General features: G+C 38.3%; 1 long non-coding RNA gene across 1 annotated transcript in view; it reads right to left on the bottom strand.

Moving 5' to 3' along the window:
- Positions 1 to 524: 524 nt before the first annotated feature.
- The window catches only part of LOC135172748 (uncharacterized), a 35,017-nt gene continuing 16,978 nt past the window's right edge, over positions 525 to 18,563 (bottom strand). Inside the window, exon 4 of the long non-coding RNA XR_010301168.1 lies at positions 525 to 569. This is a non-coding gene — a long non-coding RNA (uncharacterized LOC135172748). The remainder of the gene's footprint in view (positions 570 to 18,563) is intronic.

The following is an 18,563-nucleotide window of genomic DNA, read 5'->3' as shown; positions in this document are numbered from 1 at the left end:
CGTTCTCTTCCTCTCCCGCCGCATCGCTCCCATTTACCCTTTTCCCACCCCATTTCCAGCCCATTCCTGAAACTTGTATAGTCCACTCTCTTTCCCTCTCTTTATCGTAGGGTATAACCACCTTCGTTGCGACTCTAACGTACTAAGCAGTTTATGTTTACTCACAGTCAAAGTGGATATTTCACCGTGTCGGCTGCATACTGATGGCTAAGAATTCAACCCTGGATATTCTTCACGCGTTTCCACCGCCATCGGATGACTCGTCGATATCCCTAGAAATTTCATGGTTTCTCTTTACTTGCGATTTAAAGTTTCTCCGAGTTACTCTTGAGAAGTACCGATTGCGGGCGTCGAATTGATTGAATGTGCAGAAGGCAACTATGGACTTTGATGTTTACGGGATTGATTGTAAGTAGGGGAAGGGAAGAAAAATGGGGAATGGAGATTGTGGCACTGTCTCGGTAATTAATATGTAACGGTAATTATTGTGACAAAAGTATTACCTGACGGCCACGGGAACCAATAAGCATTGCAACGTCAGTCAATGTAGTGGGAAGTCCCTCTTACTCCTGAAACAATAAACATTGATAACTTTAAAAGTTGGTAACCGCAATAATTGAAAACATCCGTTTCATTTTACTGGAAACATCATTATTGACGTTACAATTCAGAAATGAGTAAGCGTATTTGACTGCAACATGTAGGATGAAAGCCATCACTATGTATATGCACCGGAAAACCGCTTCGATTGATTGATCATCCATCGAATGTCCCATCAAATGATGCAGAGAGAAACCATTAGTCCTGTTATATAGGAAACAATTAACCGTCCCAGAGGGAATCACAGAATCCACCGACATTCAACGGTACAAATCGTCGAAATTTCCAACTCCCCCAGCGGAAGTGAATAAAATTCAACGTTTTGGAAATATCGAGGCTCTTGTACCGTGACTCAAACAACTTTGTTTGTACAATCCTGAACTCGTGAATGCCCCAAAGTTTTCGTTATTTATGACATCACTTGGCATAAAGTTGAATACAAAAAGTTTGTAAACCTCGTGGATTTATTTTGATCTTCACATGGATAAAATGTTAAATGTATTTAGAGAGGAGAATGCAAATGAAGAAGCGGAGTTAACTCTTTCAATTTAATAAAAACTGTAATCATCGTGGTTGTTTCATTCGTATTTTCTAACAACAATTTTTGTTCTCACAAACTTTCTTTATTTCTACCTAAAAGTTGAATTTTCATAAGGGTTTTCCCTCAAATCTAATTAAAAGTCTCTCTCAGAAGAATTAGTATAATATTTTCCATTAAATGAATTTAAAAAATCCCAGGGAGTGCATGCATTTAATTAAATCTATAATCTAGCGTGGAATTCTTTGCATAGAGGCGGGGATCGTAATAAGCTTTTGAAAGTGATATCACACTGTCAATAATCAAGCAGCACAAATTCCACTGCCATCTCTTCATTTCGAATTTCCATGAAAATTTCATTCATCAAATTTTCGTAAAAGCACATAATAATAAATTTTTGACGAAAATTACCCCATCGTTCCATAAAAGTATATCATAAATCATCGTTACCTTATTCGATCCCGAAACTCACTAAAAATTAATATAAACTGGTCAATGTTTATTCGGGGTCAGAGAAATTGTATTCTGACGCATATTCAATTTTACCCTCCCGCCCCAATAATATTTATTTTATCATAATACTATTGATTTCTATCATTCTAATTATATTTGATTCTAATTGTATTTGATAACTTGTATCAAATTTTATTGTCATAAATTAATTTTTGCGGAGTTTTAGATTATTAATGAGTCAACGCATGGCTCATTTTTCAATTTTATTCAACGATAGGATAATTTTCATCTGAAAATCCGATAGAACCCTTCGTCCAAGTGATTACTCAAGAGACGGAAGGCTTCCCTACAAACACCCGCGGACAGCTTATGAAAGCTTTATCTCACTGTGATCCTCCCTGTCCTTTTTTCCCCTCTTCTCCCCGGCATTATTTCTGTGTACAACAAAATACTGAAGCCCAGGGTGGATTCACCTGATTATAATTAATAATTATTACTACTTAACATTGAACCGGTACACACCGCACCCTATCCACCTCTTCCGACTCATTTCCGGGGGCCGGTATGTGTTGGAATAATTCATGACTTTGGGTAGGGTAAATATAAGCTCTTATAATTATTCCCAGAGGAATTAATCCGGCAACGAGATTAACGCTCGGGTACCACCCGGCCAAACACAAGACCATCCTCACTGTAAGCTCACCTCCTAGTTTCTACGGCTGATGAATAGCCCAGAGTTTGTCATTCACTACAACCTGATTCTCCTGATAACATGAAGACAGTGCTAAGGGTTAGTCAGTAAAACAATATGTCTTAGAAATTGCAATAGCACACTAAACCAGGCACCGTCTTTGTGACATAGAAATTCTTCTAAAAAATAAGTGAAACATTTGCGTTCAACAATTTATTCCCCCCAGTCCATCTTATTATTAGAAGTATTTGACATTTTCCCTAGTTGATCGACTAAATATATTTATTTATAGATAAAATATATGACGTAATCGTAAAGTATTCCTAAGTTTATCATAGACCTGACAAAAGAATGATATTCATCATTATTAATCTGGTGTACAATACCATTTCTCCGATTTGATATTGTCATTTACTGCTCCAATGAGCCAACTTAATCAATGAAAAAATCAATGTCTAGACTAAAAATCTAGTGGGATTCCAAAATTGGCTGAGCAGGAAAGCCCTAAAAAGGTATTGTGAAAGGATACACTCTGTGTTTTCCAAACCCTCGCAACAACTGGGGTATTCCCCGAATATTTCCATACAAGGGGTGTATTCCTTTTTTTATCCACCAGTTTGTGTATGGATTCGTTCAGTATTCGGTCCATGGAACGGGAGAATCGCGATCGTTGGGTTCGGCTGATGGCGCGTAACGTGAATTCGTGATTGACTGCACGGAACTTGGTCAGCATAATTTTTTTTTCTCGATTTTTTAGACACAAAAGTGCGGAATATATTCAATGATTCGTGAAAATTTCTTTTTTGTCTAGGGGGCATCAAAGTAGTTCATCACTACTGCCACAGTCATATTACCAAATGCTAACCAAATGTGAATGTTTTAGTTAAATCTCAATAAAACATATTGTTTATTCTCATTAGGATAATTGTTGTTGTCCAACGACAATAACAATTATCCTAATGAGCCATAATTGCAATAATTGGACGATACTTATAGTCATTCCCTTGTTAGTGGGCAGCATCTGTAATCATTTTGGCACTTGATGTGACAACAATGACATAATTTCATCAGAGATGATACGATCATTATAATCCAAAGCGGTTGGTATTGAGAATGTAATAATGTGGGTTGGCTCATCCAACCACCTAGAGGGCTTTGACGCAGTCGAGTTAATTTCATAGACATCGATGAAGCGTGTTACATGTCGATGAATCGGCCCCGGAGGACAGCCCTACTGAGCCAACACGAGCAGTTGCACGCATTCGGGACCGTTTCGGAGCCCCTTTGGGCAGTATCCCCCAGATCTGGGCCATCCAATTACACGGTCATCTGCCATCCAGAATCTACGAGACGGACAAATTGATGTGTCTCGAGGAATTTACCATCATATACACAATGTATATCTATTATGAAGAACCAGAGAGTGCCGATAATACCTTGCGTTATAGATTATTAATATGTGGATTACGCGTTTAAGCCAACACTTGTACATGTACCGTCTGTGTAGGAATACATCAGAGCATTATTTCAGGTCTCTCACACATACACTTTGACGTCTAGTTTGAGGATGGAAATTGAAGCGGGCGAATTAGATTGGGTCACCATGAAAATTGTATTGCTGATGATATTACCCTCAGGAGTGACTGTGGTATTTCGTTGTAAATATGCTATCAAAGCTTCTGTATTGAAGTGAACTTCTGGTCTAATAGAAAATTTAGTGGTTGGAAATTTGGAGCAAATGCTACTGGAATTTCGGAATTTAGCGGTACGAAGTGGAGCGAATATTTAATGCGGCAGTTAAAAGAAAATGGATTATTACCCCTGAAAAATGAACTAATCCTGGAAGAAAAGTAGTGGGAACTCAAATGAGGCTGATTCAGAGTAAATAAATAAATATTTTGCGCACTAAAAATCCGAGAATCAAACTCGAAAAGGTAAGGCAACGCTCATCTTCCTTTTCGATTATTAAATTATGTTTTTTCATGAAATTACGAAATATCGGAAAAAATATAGTTCAATATGAAACCAAATGGTTCTCACTAAACGTTGAAGTGAATGTCTCTCATCGCACTCCCTAAATGGCCCACGAGCTCCACTCATTTACAGAGAACTTCCTGGTTCTATGTAAAGTGTGTACTGGCAATGCAAATTACTGTTTATCAGTTGGCTGGCACCCTTGAGACACAGAAACCGGTGGAAATTGTATCTTGTATCCGGACCAGTGTTGTCTCGCCATTCCAAACCCTCGCCTTTTCGTTGCCTTCGGACAACATCGCTGGATAGTTAATTTATATCGCCGGATGCTTCCGTTTGTAATCCTGGCAACCCTCGTCAGAGACTCCCTCGGCCGAGGTACAGTGATGACGGCCTGGACCATAGCTATCCACTGGAGTGTGGGGTTTTGGTCATTCTGAAAACAGTTCATTTGCCCAGTGGCTACATTGTACATCATCTGGGATTAACTTTACCAGATGCTGCTCATCAATAATTTTACATATTTCGGCTGGGTTATTCCGATTATGGTACTCCCATTGCTATTCCCCAGCCGGAGGTTTCGATGGTGTTGAGGGAGCAACGGCCTAAATTGGCGGAGGAATAATTTCAATCGCTCGTCAATTTTTATTGTACTAATCTTTTAAAAAAATACTGATGACTTTAAGAGCGGGACAATCTGGTGTTTGGATATGTTGAAAAGCCGCAAAGGGGGATGGAAAAGGGAGCCACTACGGTGCCCCCTTCTTTTCGCAAATGCAGACAATTTGCATATCAGACGAGCCGATAACGAGATTATTTTTAAGTGCTTAATGGAAGTTTGAAATGTGGCATTATCGGTGCGAGATGCCAGTGGATAGTAAAAAAGGGATGAGGGAAAAACTCAGGGGCTGCTTCTGGTTAGCATATCAAAGGATCTCTCTATCACCTTTTTGCACTTCTGCTTTATTTTCCACTCACATTCTGCCCATTGCCACTGAATGCAGTGAACAATTGAGAGCTGATCAATTCTACCGCTTTTGGAATTCCATCCAACCTTTTAGATTTCCCTTTGAGAGAAATCATTCGAGATTGTATTCAAACAAATTGTAGAATTTAGTTTTTTTTCGTTAGAATTCATGGGTAAAAACTTAATCTGTGTTTCTACGACGATTCGACCGTATAAATTGTGTTTCTTTTGGATATTCAAGTCGGCAAGCGATGAACAAATATTCTTAAAAATTTAAACAATCACTTTCACGGTAAAAATAAAACGTAATCAGATATTAATTCACACTCACGACCACCACTTGTAAATAGTAGAACACTTGGCATAATTACGAATGCACGAACGCGTACGGTAGAGTTACAGTCGAGTGAGAGAGCTGAAGGGGGAGGGGGAGAACTGTTGGTTTGAACACTAAAACAGTGGAGGGCCCGGTGGCAATGTTATATTTTACAAACCATAACCGCGTAATGGCGAGCTCGCGGGTTTTCACCACCTACGAGAGCGTGTTGGTAGATTTCACCGAGAGGTGAGAGGATAAAGCATCGTCTGTGTGCACAAGTAAATTCAATGACTTACATTGCGCTTGTGTTGAACTCATGTGAGAGAATACGAAGAGGTCAGAATTCATTGTAGCTAGCAGCTACTGCACCAGCAGATAGTCTCGGAAGTTTGCCGTTACAGTTTAACCTGGGCCCCACCAACTGGGTACTGAAGGTTTTAGTTGGTGTTGTTCCTAACTATGGCCAACAACAACTATTTCCGAGACTCGATGGTATCATGTATGGCTTATCAGATGATGGCTATTTTATAGGCTTTCAATTTGCGGTTTTCATTTGATGGCTGTCGCTTTGGAGTAATAGTTTTTGCTATCGCTTGTGTCGCTTTTATTGCGATTGATCAATCAATAGTTGGAAGTAAAGCCCACGAGGTACTGAATAATTTTCATTTAAAAATGAAATTCTTTTGCTGGGGAGGGGTTAGTGAGTATTGCGAATTATTTTTTATCGGTGGAGATGATAATTTTCGAGAGTGATACTATTTGGTAAATTGAGAGGAATGGTGAGTCTAGACGACACAACATGATTGAATATGATTGACAGAATGAATTGCCAACATTGATGAAATATGTTTGAATTAAATTCCAACGAATTCCCATGAGGCAGCGAATTGCTTATTTACGAACAAAAATAAATTGACAACTGTGACAGAAGCAATTTCTCTGAGGTTTTACAACTATCTGATATTTTAGAACAGCATTCTAAACAAGAATGAACCGCATTAATTACCGTAATCCGACGCGCCTTACTTCTCAAATCGGACCTAAATCCACAGTATGCAAAGTCCTCTTAGCCTCACTTCGTTTCTCCTTCCCAATCTTCAGGGCTTGTGCTATATGTGAGCTTCATCTAGAGCAACTCAGGGTTGCAAACACGTTACACGATGGAGGCAAGGCTTTACTCAGTACACAAGACGAGCTGGCCCGAGTTGCGCGACGAGGAGGTATGCAGAGTACACTAACCTCTGGAGTATGGCCAATCACTTTCAATTACGACAAAGTGATAATGATTTTCCCACAGAAATCAGGTGTATACTGTTTCTAGTTGTATTTATCTGTCGCTTTATACTTTGCATTTGGGTTTATTTGTTACTGTGTAAAAAAAATTTCAAGCAGGCCTGATTACAGTGTAAATGATCAGGACGTGGGATTTTGATGCATCAAGGAACGCATGTGCAAAAAAATTATCAAAATATTGACTTTTTTATTCTTCGTGATGATGCCATAAATACCTTAATATAAAATTTAAAAAATTCAATAAGCTGCGCGATTATGTTCAGGGAATAAATTAATAGATAGAAAGATGGATCTCCGTTCAGTCTTTTCTATTGAACTGTTCAATAAAATGAATGGAAAATCAGGAGAAAGTGCCCCTGCAATAATAATCGAATTTCCTATCGAATTCGCAAGGTTTTTTAATTACATTTCACAAGTTTCACGATCTCTTCAAAAACTTCCAACGTAAAGATGGAACAGGAAAATGAGGTTCATGATGATAATGCAACATCTTCCAAGGAAATTTCAATCGAGAGTCCACCATCACATGTCTAGGAACAACTCAATGACTTTACTCTTGCTATTAACGAAGGCTCACAGAGGCCTGAACAGTCATCAAACTATTTCAAACGTAGTCTCATGGTCCAGCGTGGGCCCATCTTGAGGATGCTTCGTAACTTGGAGAAAGCGCTCAACCAGCCCCACCCCCCGAAAACTGACGATTTCACTGGCACTATCTCCGAAGGGTTTAAGAAAATCCTGATGCGCTTGGAGATTGTACATTGCGAGACTCTCCAACAGACACACGATGGTAAATTTATGATGGCTCTCTACCTTTCAACGGATCCGATTATCGTTGATGCTGGGGTTGATGTTGACGAGAGCAATCTCACGATTTTTATGTACCAAAGGGTCGTGAAGGCCCTTCTCGATGTGATGGAGCGATAGCTTTAGATGTTGGATTTTTTTGCAAGAGTTAGAGGTTTTATGTGTTCCGGTATAAGATGTCTTACAGACACGATTTTTAGTTGTTATTTTCCGCTTGATAATTTGTTTTTTATAACGTTGAGAACAAAACGCAATCGAGATTCAGTTACATATTTATTTCGTTTCAATCAGTGGTCTGATAATTGTGCTTGGTCATTAGTGAGCATAGTCAATTGTCCCCTAAAAATTCCGCGAACAAGTTTTACCGATTTTTGCACGATATAAAATTTAATGAATTTTCTGAATTGTTTTCCGTGAACTTCGGTGGTGTTTTTTTACTTGAAAAATATTTAAATAATTCCTCCAACATGTTGTCATGTAAAGTAAGGAATTAAGAAGGAAATGCCATATTAAAGTATGAAACCGCTAGTTTTAAATAGTGGAAACTTCTTTCATGTACTGAATACATTCAGAAGAAAAAAGTAAAAACTGTTAGGACATCAGTTTGCAAAGCTGTCATCTCCAACGTAAATATGAATAAATGCAAAAGAGTGACAAATCCAAGGACTCATTAATATTCCGAATGATCTCATTTGTTGTTACGACATTGTTTAATTAAAACTGTTATCTTGTATGATCGTACCTCAACTCCACCGACTGAGATTTCCAACTTCAGTCCACGAAGAGCGAGGGGGGGGCACTACAGACAAAGTGTATCTTTAGACTGTTGTACACAGGCATAAACTTCCCCTTGGCTTTCTCTCTCTTTCTCTGTCGTCATTTGTCAAACCTTAATGCAGTCTCGGTGAATTCAGAGGGGGAAGGAATCGTTGAATGAGGCTAATTAAACAGATAAACGTAGTGATACGGTTATATGCTTTCTCCCTGCTCGGCTTATACCACCTACTACGCTATTCATTTTACCCGAGAGAATTATCTTTTTTTGTAATTTTGTAGATGAGTTAGAACTACAAATGGCAGTCAAGGAATAACAATGACGAATTATTTTAGAGCATACAATTGTCCTGTTAACTCTTTTAGACTCAAATTTTGGCATCCAATTTTTATATTCAAATATCTTTCCACTGGTCCATTGATTTTCACGAAACATGAGAAGAGAATTGGCAATGCAGTTGCGTCGGAATAGATGTATCTAATCATTTTTCGTTGAATAACTTTCGAATATTCATTTGATAAGAGAATATGTCAATTTTTTTTACTATACAATTTTAGAATATCAGAAAACAGTGGGAAATCGATCAAGTCTGACGGAAATCAGTTTCTACTACTGAAATACAGCGCAAGACCGCGTACCGTGCGGGTGAATTATAGCCAGAAATCACAGGGACGTTATGAAGTGATAGATATTTATTTAGAAAGTACGAAAATTGACGAGTTAATTCCACCCAACTTCAGCCAATTCTAGTGACTAAACTTCTGTAAGAAATGTATTCAACTTTTATACTCGAAACAGAGATTTTTTCGATTTTTCAGTTTTTGTCGGATTCCGTGCAATCGAGTTGACACTAGTCATATATGTTACGTATTCGTCTTGAAGACTCCAGACTATCACGTAGACGAAAAAAGTCCCTTTCATTTATTTCCAGCTGCCCCTTAGAACTGAGGAAGTGAGTGCTGGGCCTCAAATATACATGGCCATGGTGCTATTCTATCGAATTTCCCAAGCGGGCCAGTGAACTCACACACTCTTTCACCCCACCGTCAACAGTGTCGCATCCCTTGGAGCACACAACGAGCGGTCGTTTTCTACTTCTCGTTTCCTGTTACCGTCGGCCATATATACTTCGGATGGTGCGTTTCTACGAGCCTGTACCCAGCACGTACCGCTTTCAAAGTAGAAAGAAAACGTGACTGGGTGTAGGCTGGCTCGCCTGAAGTAGGAGAAGACGAGCTGTAGTACTCCACTGGGAATCCTTTTAGCGAGAAATCTACTCCAAGGTCAGAGAGTTCTAGGCACTGTGGACAAATATGTGAACAGCAAGTTTGACGTCTGGAGCCGGGTAAGAGTTGCCTTAGCTGAGAATGGGAGCAAGCTTGGATGAATACTGAGTTGGAGTCTCAGTGGCTCAGCTCATGAGGATATGAGACTCATTTGAACCTACTCTAGGCGTGACGATGCCTTTTCAATTTTTAAATTGAACCCTGGGATTAGCCCTTAGAATGGAGTCTTAGAAAATAACTCTACAACTGTAACAACACTTTGATTACGATTTTGGGACTGCTTGGGGCCTGATTGGAGATCCAATCCTGATTGAATATTTCCGAGGCCTGGTTCAAGCACTCGGAACTCGTGCAATAAAAAACATGGAATAATGAAATTCCACTTTTGCAGCATAGACCATAAACTTCCCCAACATAAGATAATACTCGTTTCACCTCGTGGGCGGGGTACCTTCGAGTCTTCAGTGACTCCCCTGAGAGCCATGAATTATAGCTGAGAGGATAAGAGGGTTGGTATCGCTCGAATTCGTGTAGTCATAGTGTTGTAACGTCTCCATAATAGAATGCGTAAAGTCCAGAGTTGGGTGAATAGCGGCTGCATCGATGTGGTATCTCGCATTAGCGGATAGTTCCTGTTGGCCCCACAGCTCCTTCGAGAATATTGACGCCTCTACGGGCTGTAGAACGTTAATGCTCTCACTTTCACATAGACATCTATACCCCGGTAATCGATAGAGGATCGTGAAAACGAGCCACCACCCTTTTCCCTCACTCCTCACACCTCACACCTCACACTTGACTGGCATGCACCTATCCACTCAGAGGGTCGTATCCGGTCGTTCGACGATATAGGTACCTCTTCGTGGCAATAGAGTCCTCAGGCTATCCCTTCTATACCCCACTGTCGTTCTGGACGCGTCAGGTCGTTCATTCATGGCACGTTGTTCCATGAACCGTCAGCCTGGACACGCTTTCATCATCAATTCTCCATGAACTTAACCGATCGATCTTCGGCGCGTCATTTACCAGGACCATTGACTCGAAATTTTTCGCGAGGAGAAGGATTTTCTTGAATTGAGAAAATTTTTCTCAACAAGAATAACTTGAAATGCATGTGACCGTTACTTTTTCCATTACTAGACGGTTTTTTTTATTCCAACAAATTCCATTTGCATAAATCAAATAAAAAAACTGGTGACATTTCACTACATGAAAAATCATTTTCACTATGCAAATGCGGGCATATTCTCGTCAATTGCTGACGCAATGGAGAAATGTAATTGAAGATATGAAGGACCGATCACCATATTTTCTCATTTCACAACTGAATTTCGACTCAGAAAATTTTTAGCTCAGTCTTTATTTTTTTAGGGACAGAATCTGTAGTTATTTCATCTACATTCAACAAAAGGAAAAAAATACCCGTAAAATGTGGAGCAGCGAGTGTAGGTAATAAATTCTGTTGTTCTCTTCACTCGTAATTCATCGAAAAAATATTTCCATTTATCGGCTTATCGTGGAGACCGTCATATCCCCAGAGAAAGAATATAAACTGTTCAAATTTTTTTTTTTCATCCACCCTCTTTATATCTTTTTACACCTTTGAAATCCTGAATAAACACCAGTGAGGCAGTATATTCTACCTAATTTTTCATCACTTCGAATTTTACGAGGCTTTTTGTTCTTTTCTTTTCAGTTTTAGAGGTTTTTTTTCCTCGGATTATTTTCGTTACGACTTTTTTCCTCTCGGGCAGAGGATAGATCTCACCTCAATAAGATGTTCATGGGAAAATACAAAGCCAGGAAGGACTTGAAACGACTATCATAAAACGGTAATACGGATACGAGAGTGGACTCAAAAATCTGAATTATGTAAAATAATAGTTTTATGCATCAGGTTTTTTAATGCACGAAGGTCTGTTTAGTGAATTGTAAAAGGGGCCTTAAACATCGATATATTGGAAAATCTCCTTATCCTGGCAATTTAGATACACTTTGGAATATAATCTCAAACGGAAAACCCATCTTTCATATAATTCCCCAGCGAACTGGTTTGTACTCAATTGAACAACGTCGATAAGCTAAAATATTTCAGTTTCAATTAATTATACATACAATGGACGTAAGTCAGTAAGATGATCGAGAACGCCATCCCCCATGAAATCCTCCACATTCTCTCCTCATCATGACAAAGCTACTCCACCAGGGTTTATTAACCCGCTGATTAATTATTATTTTCCTTAAAAAACAGAACGAAGATGAATGTACCATTGTGCAAGCAACTGAGCGTAAAACCAAGAGTCAGGATGACTAGGAGAGCCTCCAACAATATTCTCCCTGTACTTCTCACAAAGGAAATGGAGAAAAAACTCACCAAACTCGCTTAGACGCGGGACAACATGAGAACAAATTGTGAAAGCAAAATTTTCCCCTCAATTCGTAGAACCGCCAGAGGAAATACGTGATTTGCATTGGAGATTATACTGAGGAATTTATATCGTGCAGAATGATACATTCACGTATGCAGAATCTACTGCGATATAATTCACACGTCGGCCCTACTCACCCAACTTTGTTCCCATCTCTTTTTTTTTATTTTCCACTTTTTTTTTTTCTTTTCCGTCTCCCTCTTTCACTTTTTCACGGACGCTGCCTCCGATTCTCGAGAAAATATTTCGCACCTCCTGGAAAACACGTTCATCCTTTAACCCTCCCCCACCCATTGCTTCTTTCTGGCGGCCCAGATCCATACACGACCTCGTTTTAGTTTGAATTTTTCTTTTTTCATTGTTCCGGAGTGTACGTGAATGCGCGGTCCCGTATCTTTTGTGAAATAACGCGCCTCAGATAAGCTTAAAAATCGCGTATTTCTCTGGGTTATGTTCGTTCCTTGGCAGGTATTCGACGGTGCATGAAATAATGGTAACTTTCTTAGTGGGATATATAATATGTGTGAGTTATGAGGAGGTAATGCCAATGTTTTCGCCTGTTTTATACAGTTCTCCGTGATGGAAGACTGGCAAAGAGATTTTTTAAGAACTACGATGACAGAGAAAATGCTTTCCGTTCCCTATATTGAAATATCTTTCGTTTAAACTACTAGCATGACCAGCACCAATGCATTCTGGTAGATCTGGATCACGCTCCATGAAGGTGAACCAATCAGGAACAGGTGAAACGGAGTTTAAATATTTTTTATTGGAGATGAGGGGCGAAAGTTTCGAGGAAATGAGACGGATTATTACAACATCCAAGAAATTATTCAACCGTATCTATTATGAAATATTGCGCCTCAGATGAATTTCAACATCGTGTATTTCACCGCGTTATGTGCGTTCTTCAGGAGGTATTTGGTGGTGAATGGAATCATGATTTTTTTTTAGTGGGATATATAATATGAGATTTTGCAGGGTTTCTGGGGGTGGTGAATCGTGAATATATGTTTTTTCGTAGCAGTATCATAAGAAAGATTCTGACCGTCTAGTTTATATACTACTCCCCTTATACGGTTTCAATTTCAACAATTTCTTTTTCACCCCCGCAACAACGAGGCTATTTGCGCTATGAGGCAATGGAACAAATTATTAAATTAGTATTTAATATAATTAGTATGATCGGCCCATGCAATTATTCGCCAAAAATAACATTTCGTTGAAACCTACATTCAATTGATTCCCATTTCTTGCTTTGGAAAGGAGGACAATAATTTTCACACTTTTTAGAATCAATTAAGCGACTCGTTTCTACCCTCCGACGTCAAAAAAGAGCAACAGACGGGTTATAAAATCCTTCAGGCGCCATTGAGTGAATCAACGTTCTCTTAATTAATGAAATGCTGAAGAAAAGTCAAGGGGGCAGTGCCCCCTTAAATATACCCGGCATCCCATACCCATATCCAATAAATTCTGCTGGTACTTGACGTTCAGTGCACCTCAGTCCCTCCACTGTACGATTTTCATGGCGACATTAAAGTTCCAGTGATTAAATATTCAACGGCATTTAATTGCCTGTATGAAAAAATATGGAATGATTCATGAGATTCGACAAACACGCGCTGTGATGAAAAATGAGGATAAAAAAAATATTGCTGTGAAATAAAACAGAATGATGCAGATGGAGTTGGAGCGACGAGGACGAAAGCTTGATTAATTAAACATATCGTGTGGTGGTGACTTTTATAGATACAGAACACAGTTTTTTCCCCGGTTGTGACAAACTGCACCTCAACTATGTAACTAATATTTTTTTCATTCTCCATTGAATGTCGAATGCGAGGGGAAACATTGGCCTGTGGTTTAAATAAATTCTTGTCGATTTCGAACGCCCGATTCTCCGCATTTTTCATGATTTTTATTATTCCCGGCTTAAATTCTGCATTAAATATTTCATTTGGGAATATTCATGCCTATCAAAAGAAATTCTTGTCCGTACTCAACAGCACTAACGCAGTTCAAGCGCCATATTTCCAGTGCAATGTTGTACCTTGTGTATTTGATCTTTCAGAATTGTATTAGTTATTGCAATTATTGATTTTCTCGAGTAATGAAATAAATAAAGAAGAAAAAAAAACAAAAAAGCTCATTTCAGTTTAAAAATACCAAATGAGATAAACTTTATTTGAGTGGGTAAATTCAATCTTTGTACACCCAAATTTACTTTAGACATATTCGTGAACTATAAAAACTCGGATATTTTGAAGTTCCATAAAAAATTTCGTATGATTGATGTAATATTGAGATTTAAGCTAGTTAATTATCACTTATCACTTATTGTTATCATTAATCTGTTCATCTGCTCATATGAAGTTATCCATGCGGCGAGGAAAAACGAATGTCCATCAATTTTACTAGTGATATTGGGGCCAACAGACGACATATTGCAGCTGATTAAAATACCCCGATTACCCTTCGTGTCTGATCATCATTGGATTTATATTATGCAGGGGTTTGGCTACCCAATGCGAAATGATTGCCAGAGATGGGGATGCCGGTATCAAAATATTCACCGGATTAATGGTAATTGGATAATTACACGTTACCTAATTTGTAAATGGCAGAATCGAATTTTCGTACACAGTTTGACGATTTAGGGGTTTAAGCGGCGAATGGCTCTGTTTTGTATTTATAATGTTTTTTAAGCGACTAGGGCGAGGACAGAGACCGGCTTATCTACTTCAATGATACTCTTTCAAGGGTTTAGTGACAATGATAAAGTTGATTGGCTCATTTGAGGCAATTTATTGATGATTTTGATTATGATTTTGAAATTGGCTTATTGCACCATTCGGCCTGCGCGAAACATTTTATTTTCAATTTCACAATTATCATACCAATATTCATATTGACTTTTCGAGGGCGAAGAGTTCACCGAATGAATCAATATTTATCCGTTGATACGACGAAATTAAATATAAAGAGGAATTCATGGCAATAACCATATGACCTTTCATATTTTAATTTCCACTCACTTTTTTTCGATTAATAAAGCATTATATTAAAAGACACGTGGTCTAAATAATTTCGCGAGGGTTCAGTGAAATATAGTGAAAAGATATTGGAGTTGGTATTCATAATTGACGAAATAAATGGTTCGGATCGCTCGAAAAAGTCCATCAATGTCCAATGTTTAAGTTCATGAAAAATCCGATTCTCTACTAGCGAAAAATGGATAATTTGTAACGGTGAGTACCTTCGGGGTATTACACATTTAACGGGGCTGAGAGCCAGATTGTATAATTGATCACATCAATACGTGGATTGAAATTAAATTAGATGTAAGCTATTTATGGCTTCGTTACGCGGAATTTTAATGAGTCAAGAAATAGATTATTTCTTCGGAAGACATTTCTTGACATAGGAAAATTCCGGAGGGATTTTTGATTAAAGAAAAATTAATGAATAATTCATAATCATAATTCGCCCGTTGTCATGGCTTAGGTGATAACGATACTTGGAAAATGTCTGCTCCCTTCCAACATGAATACGATGCGACGTTCAATCACAAAGAAATAAATTCACCCTTGGAAAAATTGAAACATCCAACCAGTCATTTACTTCAACGAGACAGTTGGTAATACGAGAAGCGCTCCATGCAATTCTTATTCACCTCTAGCTAGATAGGAATATTCACGCTTACAACATAATAAAAACATCTGGTGCGATAGCAATCTCCAGGCTAGTAACGGGTGTTGTGATTGTCCCTTACGTCTCGCACATAAAGCCGATTTAATTGGGTGACTTGATCGTACCATCGATCCAATTTTATATCCACTCCTCTACGAGGCTATATAATGTGAATCGAATATCCTGTGTGCTTTTATTATCATTGATCCCATATAACGTTGATCGTCGCGATAAAACATTATCGCATTCAATTCAGTTTGTAATTCTCTCATGTTTTCATTAAAGTGATCCGATCGGTACACAGCATCAGTGGGAGAAGATTGTGAAGAAATAGTTTAAACTATCATTGCATAATTGGAATGTTCATGGCTTTACTATTTCTCATCTCAATTCTCGACACACGGGGAGAAATTTTTTATAAAAATTCTAGTAGAGCACTGGAAAAAATTATAATCCCTCGGTTATGACAAATCGTAATGCTGTGGAAATAAAGTTGTTTGCGAATTTCATTTTCAGCAAAATATCAGAGAATTTTCGGAAAATCCTCACAGACACAGATTTTTTTCCTGGCAATAATTTTACGCTCATTGTTCCATAAAGTTTTTCAATCAAATAGCTTTTTCCACTGCCCCTCCGATTCCAGTCACATCAACAAAAACATTCAACCCGTGCGAAGAATTTCAAACAAGAAAAGGATTTCTCATAACATAAAGCCCCAATATTCCGTCATCAGCAATAAACTTTCCATCCATATCGCTAAGATATTTTGAACTAAATTCTGCTCCTAATGTAAAAGTTTCTGAATGCTCTTTCTCCAGTTCGTCCAACCCATCTCTCGAGCGCATCGTCACTTTTGCACCTTTTCCACCAACTGACACAGTCTACCTAACAACTCGTGGTGGTAAGAAAAAGTAGGATGAAGAAAGAGAGTAAGTAGAAAAGTCAAGTCTCCACGTCAAAGTATGAAGAAGAAGCGGAAGTAAAAGGAAGAATTTCTAAAAAGCGTTGAGAACCGAGTGGAGAAAGAAGGCATTTAGCGTTAAAGATCAGAGAGAATATTCATGCTATTTATAATTCCCCCTGGATTTTTACAGTTGTGCTGCAGTGACTCATGTAGATATCGAAAAAAACGAGAGAAAGAAAATTCTTTCTGCATAACTACCCGGTGTTGAGGACTAGGCACCTCCCTGTGGTTTCATTTCCCGTGTCTCCAATGATGCGTCAAAGTGAGAATTAATTTAATTTGCCATGGATGCTGAGGTACTTGGATAAAGGGGAGTGGCGGAGACGATGAGAGTTATTTACATACTCGAGACAGCTTCGTCGATGTTAATTATTTATTTATCGGTATTTGTAGTCCCCATTAGGTTAGCATGAATATTAGACTGAGCTTGGCTGGATTCGTAAGTGGATAATTTGTGTCTCGGGCCGCGCTGCCGGGGTGGAAGATCAAAGTGATAAAATTCATCACCTTCAGACGGTAATTAATTGAGAAAATTAATTTCAATTTATTTTATGGGGGGAATTGATAAATTAGTATCGACTTCAAATAATTATTTCGTAAAACTGGAAATGTCCGCACGCGAAGCGCGCGCATCTTCGATCCGGGAGTTTAAGTTTGGGGAACTTTTGCCAGTGGCATTTTGGTGGTATTGGAATATGTAATCGCCGGGCCAAACCAGAGAAAAAAACCTATTTAGATTATTTTCTTATCCTTTAAATCGTGGAAGCGATGAAATCGAGTTCTTAATCACTTATAGATGATTAAATATTTTTTACTTGAATACATATCAACTGACAAACCCAGGAAAAAATGGCCTAAAAAGAACGTCTTAATTTCACACATAATTGAAAGACTTTCATCCAGTGCGTAAGTATTGTCCGAATAAAATGAGAATTTGTCTGAATTTTAAGTCACACGATGCAGCATTTTAACTGAGAGTTGAAATTTCGTCAAGTGTTCATTTCATTCAGATGTCTGAAATGGAGATACTGGAGATACTTTGATGCAACGACTCATCCCAACTTCATCGGACACTCCCTAAGTTAGATTTTATTCACTGCTAATTTTTCTGACATTAAGAGTATCTATAAATTCTTCCTCAAATGTATGAAGTGATAAGTGAAAAATTAAAAACTTTTCAAGTCATTTATCTTCCACCGTGGAGTACACTGAATAATTTTACCTCGTTCACTTTATGCGCTTTTCATTATATCTCCTTGAAAGCTCACTAGAACTTTTCAATTTAAATTTCAAGACGTCTACTGCCAATCGCTCTTTTTTGCCATTAAATAGCGTTCCATTTTCTTTCAAAAGCAATTAATGCACTCAAACCATATGGTAAGCTCTCTAGTTGAATTTGAACAGCCTCATTGTTATTACCATTTCAATATCGAACTATTGTTTCGCAGTGAAAACGAGAAATAGTCAATGGAGAATTCCACAATGCAGTCCATGTCGAAGCATCACATTTATCATGAAAGGACCATTTTTTCACAACAATACATCCTCCTAATTGGTTATCTATAAGGACCCCTTTGGTCGAAAGCACAGGTGATAACATGAGTTGGAAAAAAATTGATAAAACGATTCATTTCAAACGAATGGAGCAATTAATCCGCTGGGATTTCTCAATCATAAAAATCTATAAATCCGAAGCTCCACTAAACCTCTCATTCCTCCTTGAAAGACCCCGATATTACATTTAATGAAATCCGTTATACACAATTCCGGGCAT

This window comes from Diachasmimorpha longicaudata, chromosome 1 (genome assembly GCF_034640455.1).
Source record: "Diachasmimorpha longicaudata isolate KC_UGA_2023 chromosome 1, iyDiaLong2, whole genome shotgun sequence".
NCBI lineage: Eukaryota > Metazoa > Arthropoda > Insecta > Hymenoptera > Braconidae > Diachasmimorpha > Diachasmimorpha longicaudata.
The sequence above is the reverse complement of the archived record's forward strand: the minus strand, read 5'-3'. Positions and strand labels throughout refer to the sequence as shown.